The sequence below is a fragment of the Carassius carassius genome, chromosome 49 (assembly GCF_963082965.1).
Source record: "Carassius carassius chromosome 49, fCarCar2.1, whole genome shotgun sequence".
Taxonomy (NCBI): domain Eukaryota; kingdom Metazoa; phylum Chordata; class Actinopteri; order Cypriniformes; family Cyprinidae; genus Carassius; species Carassius carassius.
Genome location: NC_081803.1, coordinates 22,867,762 through 22,875,415, shown reverse-complemented (window position 1 = coordinate 22,875,415; position 7,654 = coordinate 22,867,762). Strand labels below are relative to the sequence as shown.

At 31.7% G+C, this 7,654-nt stretch overlaps 1 protein-coding gene across 1 annotated transcript in view; it reads left to right on the top strand.

Annotated features, from left to right (window-relative positions):
- The window catches only part of LOC132132835 (netrin receptor UNC5C-like), a 168,644-nt gene that overhangs the window by 98,933 nt on the left and 62,057 nt on the right, over positions 1-7,654 (top strand). The gene's annotated exons all lie outside the window — the stretch shown is intronic.

Genomic DNA, 7,654 nt, shown 5'->3' with positions numbered 1-7,654 from the left:
AGTTTTGCATATATATATATATAACACGTCGTAATCAAAAGACAACCTGAAATTTTCGAGAGCAAGTGTTTCTAGATTTTAAGCTGATGCTGTGTCTAATCACACAGTTTGGCACATTAGTTTGTGTTGCTGGATTTTAGCTGGTCTGAATTGTTGTGTGGACGTAGCCATTGTGCTTCGACTCTGATGCCGGTCTCTGTTTATTGAATCCTGCAGAGGATGGGAGCGATGTTGGGCTGAAAATGAGTTGCTGGACAATGCTGGTGTGTGTGTGTGTGTGTGTCCGTGGGGATTTGATATCCAGCCGTTCAATAGGGACGTGGCACTGAACACCAGAGAGCGAGATTGGTACCTGTGTGCTCACAGCGACAACTCAATTTCCCTTCTTTGGCAGCTGAATGCAGCCAATCAAAGCAGCCGTGTCGTCTGTAATGGCTCCAGACCCTCGGGTGTTTGATTCTCTCACACACTGACCATTGTGATTCACTGAGGAACCTGCTAAAACTTCACACACACAATAACACGCATCGAACAGACATGCAGATTGAACTGAATGGAAATTGAATAAAATCTTCATCTGTGTATTGGGGTTTAAGTTTAAAGCTCGTGGCAAACTGAATTTCAATCATCCTGTCGAAGGTTTTCTTAGCTGTGACGTTGACGAAGATGAGGTTAACGCTGAGTATCAGCCCTAGTCCCTGAATGTCAGAGGAGTTTGTGCTGAGCACGAAATGTGTCTCGCAGAGACTTTATCTGAGACTAAATCACTCCATATATATATATATATATATATAACAATATTTTATATAATTTTATTCTCATTTTATACTATTACTGTTCATATATATACTGTATATATATATATTTTTTTATATTCATTAAATATTAAAATAAATGTTTTCTAAAATAAATGACAATGTATTTGTACATAATATTTAAAATTATATTAAATTGCAAAAAAAAAAAAATATATATATATATAATATATATTTGTCTATATAAATAAAGATTAATTATTAATACAATATAAAAATATACATATTAAAATATTGTAATATTATTTAATATTTATTTAATATTGTTAAAATATAAAGAATGAATAAAATAATCATGAATATATTATAATTAATTATGATATTATATTAAATTACTTTAATATAATTATTAAAAGTTATGTGTGTGTGTATATATATATATATATATATATATATATATATACTTTTATACTTTAATTATTTTATATTTTATGCTAATACATTTTACAAATGTAATATTTCAAGTGTCTATCGTTTAGTTTCTCAGAAAAAAATGCAGAAATGATTCCCTTCATCTTAAAGGGCCTATGACATGAAAATTTCACTTTCTGAGGTTTTTTAACATTAATATGACTTCCCCTAGCATGTATGTGGTCCCCAAGTTTCTAAAAATTTGAATCGGTGTAAATCGAGATTTTGCTATCTTTCTCTGCCTTTGAGAAAACGGAAGCTCAACCGGTCTGATCTGGAATCTCCTCTTTGTGACGTTGCAAGGAGAAATGTTACCTCCCCTTTCTCTGCTTTGCCCGCCCAAATATTTACATATAATTCAGTCGCAATGTCAGGACAGGCGTTACAAACAGACTTTTATGATATGGATCGACAGCACCGGCACAAACAGTGAGTAACAGTGTTCATTAATGCCTGATCTGTGATCAGTGATTTCTGATGTGTAGCTAATCATTCAAGTTCACACAGACTTTCTTTCTAAATCGTTTAATACTGTTTATGCATCAGTGAATCAAGCCAGTGACAACGATCAACTTCACGTTGTTTTTCTTAGTAGCATGAAACAAATCTGTTATTTAAATTGTGATTTAACTACAGAGAGCGATCAAAGAACGCTCCCTTTTTTTCGGAGCTGTCACACATCGCGAGTATATATTATCTGCACACTTGCCCAAACTGCCGTTACAATGAATGACGCTGTTATGCTGCACAACGGAGCTCTTACTGTATTCATGTGTTTGCTGTTAGTCATGGTGAAAGCATTTTGTGAGAGAAAACGTGTTGCAATAATGACGAGATCACTGCATTCACGCGATAAACAGACTCTGTTTACTCAATGCTGCTCATCACTGCAGCCTTTCATGTGATGGGAAAAGATTGAAAAAATAATTATATAATCAACAAATCCACGATTCGTTAATCTCGACTGCTGTAATAGTAAATATATATATATATATATTTGAGAGGGGTCCACATGTAATACGCATTTCAAATGCAAAGATGTCAGCCAATCACAACAGTTGTGGTTTACTCGGAGTCTCACAGCAGACACGCCCCTTCAAACAGAGCATTCAAGCCAGAGGGCTAATATCAGGATATAAAAAATGCTTTTTATTTCTAAATTTTAAATGTAAAAATCATACTAACAATATAAGTACACCTAAGGAAACATTAAAAAGCATTTAAAGAAAAGGAAATAATCCATGTCATGGGACCTTTAAACATCTACCAGTTTGATTAAAATGAGTCTCTGTTTTTTAAAACTATTTTCAGAGACATAACTGCTCAGTAGATGGTCATAAACTGCAGGAATGTTGCTCATGTTATTCTGAACACTGTAGTCTCTTCTCGATGGACAGAAAACAACCACAGATAGAGGCTGCTCGAGCCGGTCAATAGCTATAAGAGCTGACGGAAACTTGATCTGATGCTCACTAGCTCTCTCTCTCTCTCTCTCTCTCTCTCTCTCTCTCTCTCTCTCTCTCTGTCTCTCTCTGTCTCTCTCTGGTTTTCATTGTGTGTTTGGTCAGATTAACAGTCATTTTATGCCGAGCTGAAGCAGAGCCGGGCAGTTATCAGTGCCAGCCGCGCGGCTCCAGCCTGCTGTCCCCAAAATAAATAAAGAAAGAGTTAGCTTACTGCGGAGTCCGCGCTATAGATCATTAGCTCACTGCAAATGGATTTCTCTGGAAGCCAATGGAGTCGCTTTGAGGAGAAACACCTACTCAAATGTTCTCCTATTGATCCGGTCTCTTAAGCACTCATCCGCGCCTCACAACTCGCGTTACTGATGGGCTGTTCGGGATCACGGCTATTTATAGCGACGGCTGAATGATTTGGATGGGTGTCGGACGGTTTTCATCCAGCCTGTCCAGATGCCCTGAGCTATAGCACTTAGGAGTGACACAAGATAGATGGCAGTCGATTTGTTTCTTCCGAGCTGCGTGTTTTTCATCCGCCGTGTTTAATTATGTCGCTTACCACATGAAACGGCCACCAGGAGTAAATAGCAACGCTTCGATTTCAGGCTTTTATCAATAGCATCAGTCTCATCCAGCAAGTGCTGTCCACTTATACAGTGTGTGTGTGTGTTTGTGTATATATATATATATATATATATATATATATATATATATATATATATATATATATGCAATAAAATAAAATAAAAAAATATAATACAATTTCTTATTTATTTTTAATTTTAATAAATAAAATAAGCATGAATATATTATAATTATTATATTTGTATTAATATTTTTATGTATTTTGTAATACATGAAATAACTATCTAATGATAAATTAATATAATAAAGGTAAAAAAATTAAATAATAATTCAATATGATATAATATTAATGTTTTATATATTAATATTTTCTATTAATTATTATATAAATAATAAATACAATATGATATACAATACAAAATGAAATGGTGTGTCATCAGCGTCAGAGTCATGTCTCTGTGGCTGCATGTAAACATCCAGTGATCCTTACACAGCAGTTAATGAGTTAATGATATGCTGCTACAGTGATGTAACACACACCAGAGCTGAGAGACCACGCCCTCGGAGATCCATGATCCGCTCATCAATAATGCATCTGTCAAACAGAGGAGACAAAAGATCAGACATTATATATGACAGGCAGGAAAATTACTTCATCATCATTTCTCTGATAATAAGAGCGTAGAGCGGTCAGCAGATGCGTAATGACAGGATGTGAGGTCATTGGTCAGCCAGACGCTTGATTTGCTGCTCATAAAGTCAGTATTTATTGCAGTTTTCTAGGGCACCGTTTTCAGTTTACTGGCCAATAATTTTTATGTTAAGTCTTTTTTATGTGAAGATTGAGAATCAGTTTGATAGCTGATATATAAATTTCATCTTTATTTTAAATGTCATTTTATATTTCATATATATATATATATATATATATATATATATATATATATATATATATATATATATATATATATATATATATATATATATATATATATATACGTATGTATATATATATATATATATATATATACGTATGTATATATATATACGTATATATATATATTTTTTTTTCAGTATTGTAGCATTTTTATTTAATTTATTTATTATGTATTTAAATGATTTTATTATCCATAAATAAAAAAATATTGTTTTATATAATATTTTTATATTTATAATTTAACTGATTTATTATTTATTATTTTTAAACCAATATTTATTTGTATTTATAATTACATATTATTTATAATAACGTTTTTCACAGATATTAATTATTGAATTGTATTAATTAATAAATATTTAACGTATATGAATGATAAAATTTTATTATTTAATTAATATTTAAGATTGGTATATTTAAATTTCTATTTTAAAATACATTTTTTATAATATATATTAGAAAAGAAAAAAAGAGTATTTCACTTTGTGATTTCTTCGAGTACATAAAAACATTTAAATATATATTTCTACAACATTTACTAATCTTAGTTCATGTTAATTTCAAAATGTACTAATGCATTATTAAAATCAAAAGGTGTGTTTGTTAGCATAACATAAACCAAGAAAAATTTCCATTAACTAACATTAACAAACAAAGATTAATAAACACTGCAATAAATGTATTGTTGGTTGTTTGTTCATGTCAAGTTACTACATTATCTAAAGAAACCTTATTGTAAGTGTACAGTTAATGCATTCTGTCTGAAGCTCCTGCATCACAGGCTTTAATTATTGAAGCTCATAGCGGCTCATAAACCGAGTCAATCGTGCTCCGGTCACTGAGCAGTCGTTCCCATGGGCTTCTGCCACATCTCTCTCGTCATGTGATCGTTTCCTGACTCGGAGTTTGTGAGGAGTTGAATGATTTCCTCGCCTTCTGCGTTGTAGCTTCCAATATAATGCAGTTTGGATGTAAGTATAAGGCCAGGTCTGGCTTTGGAGGACAGGAAGAATGTGTGAGAAATGTGAGCTCTATTCAGCGCATTAGAAATGTCATTTCAGTGCCAGCACTAGATTCTCAATCTTAACAAGCGGCTAAATTAGTCTTCCTTTGCCTGAGAGAGAATACAGGCCTGTTTGTGCTCATTTCTAACGCTTTCAGTACAGTACAATAACTGCTGTAGTGTTTCACTTCAGGATTTACAACAGAACACAGAGACAGAGTTTGACTTCCAGAATGTGACTTATTTCCTTAATATTGAGCATTAAATATTGAGATTAAAAGTAAGTGTTTTATGCCAGAATGAGGATGCTTGTATAGTTATTTCACTGATGGTTCACATGAAAACAGTAGCTTTTATGGCTGAGATAGAAAGCAGAGAGGTGGTCAGATAGAAAAGAAAGTCATTTCAGTGTTGGAGCAAATTATTATTATTATTATTTTCATTAGTTGACAGATTATGAAAACACTTTTTTTCCCTTATGTCTTTCAGTGTAAAATAATAAATGCCACCTATTTTTTTTAAAACATTAAAAAAATGTTATTTAATAGTAATTATTTGCAATTATATTTTACAATTTTGTATATATTTTTTAATTTATAATTGTTACATTTATTTATATTTTATTAAATCATTTATTTTACTGTAACAGCATGGTGATATGTTTATCTACATCTATTTTAAACTATTTTTTCATAGTAATTTTTATTTTTAAAGTTATTTCAATTATTTTAAATATATAATTTAGAAGGTATTATTCCATGATTACATGGAACTTATGTCCTGCAGTATGAATTATAAATTGTTCCTTATATAAAAAAAAGCATAATTATTTGTTTTATTTTTTTTATATAAGGATTTATTTTTTTATATTTTATATAATATTTTTATAATTCTAAAAACATTCTATATTATTTTTATAAAAATAATTATTTTTTTCATTTGTAGTAGTTTTTATATATTTTTTAATATTTCAATATTTTCATTTTTTTTTATTATTATTTATATTTAGAAATTTTATTTGATTATTTCATACTAATTTAGACACGGTTTACACTTTAAATTATTCAAGCTGCAGGATTTTGTAACATAAACTAGCGAAGGGGAAAAAACATTTCTTTGACTCAATTGAGCATATAATATAAAAAAGTGAAAAAGTATATTAATGCATTTCCCCATTTCGTATAAAATTATTATAAATCTCACTAATTAAATTAAACCATATTCATTTTGCATGTCTAAAAAAAATATTTTCATCATCTGTTTTAACTTTGAGCGAGTCAAGTGCATGTGTGATTTTTAAATGTCTGCAGATGAAGCAACAAACAATTAGTATGTAGAAGAAGCACATTAGAATTAGAGGATTACTGTGGCTTTACGGCCCGTGCAACCCAATCAGAATGTGCCCAGAAACCACCGCTGGGGCTCATTGTGCTCTGACACACACACACACACACTCCGCACAAATTCAGTGCATCATGGATTAGCCAAGCCTCTCTGTCCCTGCCATAAATGATGATATATATGGCTGGAGGAGTAAAATACAGACACACGGCGTTCACGAGGCGTCACCGAAGGCTTTACCTTGGACGGGATCATTTGTTTAGCGTCCAGCGGCCAGATGAACAGAAGAGTTTAGCCGGTGTGACACTCCAAATGTGGCTAGAAAGAGTCCAAACAGCTCAATCATCCTGGCAGTCCATCTGCGCCCAACACAACCGTCCCGGCCCGCATGTGTGTGTTTGATCACGCTCACATGAGGATCTCTACATCAGGGTCGTGTGTGTGTGTGTGTGAGTGACTGCCACAAAACACACAACATGTAAGTGAAGCATACAGAATGATAGATTTCAGCAGAGGAATATGACTCATGCATCCATCAGCTGATCTTTATGAGCTGAATAAATGAGCCATGCGTTACTATGATTTTACCACTGATTTTTAGGAGCCGTGTGAAGTAAAATCAACACTGTGTTTATGTCATAGGGTCAAAATAAGCTCATAAGTTTAGAGATTTCAGATGTTTTCTAGATGGAGCTGTACATTATAACCAACAGCTTGTATGGCCTTGAAGGAAAGTCAGAGAGATGGCGAGATGGAAAGTGATGGAGAGATTATGAAACCTTTTTTTTTTTTTTTTTGCTTTAAAATGACATGGGAGTTACATTCTGCACTTTGGAATGTTAAACTCCGTTTAGATTTTTCTTATTCTTTTAGAATAATTATTATATCTTGTCATTATTGTTCATATATAAAATGGAAAACAATAATAAATACTATAAAAATAATTACAAACTTACTAATAACAATAATAAATATTACTAATATTTTATATTATTATAATAATATTCTATTTAATGCAATATTTATCTATATATACATATTTTTTTTTTTAGCTGAAGTTTCATGTATTAGTCTAAATTTAATATGATTGTATATGTATGAT